We start from the raw sequence: 1,253 nt of genomic DNA on the forward strand, positions 1-1,253 counted from the left end.
TAGTAGTCAATTTCTGAGTTCAGTTACAAGCTGGCCCATTTGGTTTTCTAGGTTCTTCAATGTAGCTGCTTAGCTTTGGATTAAGGCATAATTCTTGGCCATGTATGCCTTCAACAAATTTTCTAAGCCATTGTATGGTTCAGATTGGGTTGGTTTCTGAACTTGTTGGGGAAAACTAGGAGGTTGGGTTAGTCTAGGTTGGGCGTAAGTATTGCTGGTTCCAACCCCTTGGTTACTCTAGGAAAAGTTTGGGTAGTTTCACCACGATGGGTTATAGAAATTGGATTGTAGTCCTTGCCTTCCTTGATTTTGGTTCTGGTTACCTATGTAGTACATAGATTCTGGTTTTGATGGACATTTTCAAACAAATGTCCTTTCCCACAATAGACACAGGCTATATTTTCAAATTGGGTTGGTGGCTGCGCTGCAAAACTGTTGGACCCATTAGTAGTAAAATTTTTTAACATTGAGGATATTGATGATACCTGAGATGCGAGTGAAGTGAGAGCGTCTACTTCATGTACTCTAGCAACTCGTCTTCCTGACGCTGGTCGATTGGTTGGCCATTGACAATTGTTACTGGCAATCCTCTCAATGATTTCATAAACCTCATTATAAGACTTAGAAAGGAGAGCACCGTTAGCAGAAGCGTCCGCTATCATTCTCGTGTGAGTATTGAGACCATTATAAAATGTCTCAAGTTGGATGCAATGTGCGATTCTGTGATGAGGGCACTTTCGTAATAACTTTTTATACCTTTCCCATGCCTCATATAAGGACTCATCATCCATTTTTTGGAAAGCAGTGATCTCATTCCTAAACTTAGCATTCTTGCTAGGCGAGAAATACTTCATAAGGAATCTTTCTACTAACTCTTGCCACGCGGAAATTGAGTTTGGTGGCAATGAATTCAACCAGGTTCAAGCTCTATCCCTTAGTGAATATGGGAACAGCTTCAATCGTAATGCATCTTCGGGAACTACGGCTAACTTGAAAGAATCTCTCACCTCCATAAATAGTCTTAACTGTAGGTGAGGATCTTCGGTAGGCATTCCACTGAATTGACCCACTATCTGAAGCATCTAGAACATAACTGGCTTCAGCTCGAATTGTTGTGCCTCAATTCCGGGTCTCCTAATACCCGAATTAAGATCATTAAATACTGGCATGGCATACTGTCGTAAAGCACTTATCATCAACAATAAGGATAGGATTTTGAGCAGGGTTCGCTCTATTTCTTTGATTTAAATTTT

At 40.5% G+C, this 1,253-nt stretch overlaps 1 non-coding gene across 1 annotated transcript; it reads left to right on the plus strand.

Moving 5' to 3' along the window:
• The first annotated feature begins 717 nt into the window (after nucleotides 1-717).
• Nucleotides 718-824, plus strand: LOC121231350 (small nucleolar RNA R71). Its single transcript, XR_005929410.1, has one exon. It is a non-coding gene; the product is annotated as a small nucleolar RNA R71 (small nucleolar RNA).
• Nucleotides 825-1,253: the final 429 nt, after the last annotated feature.

The sequence above is a fragment of the Gossypium hirsutum genome, chromosome A06, assembly GCF_007990345.1.
Source record: "Gossypium hirsutum isolate 1008001.06 chromosome A06, Gossypium_hirsutum_v2.1, whole genome shotgun sequence".
Lineage (NCBI taxonomy): Eukaryota > Viridiplantae > Streptophyta > Magnoliopsida > Malvales > Malvaceae > Gossypium > Gossypium hirsutum.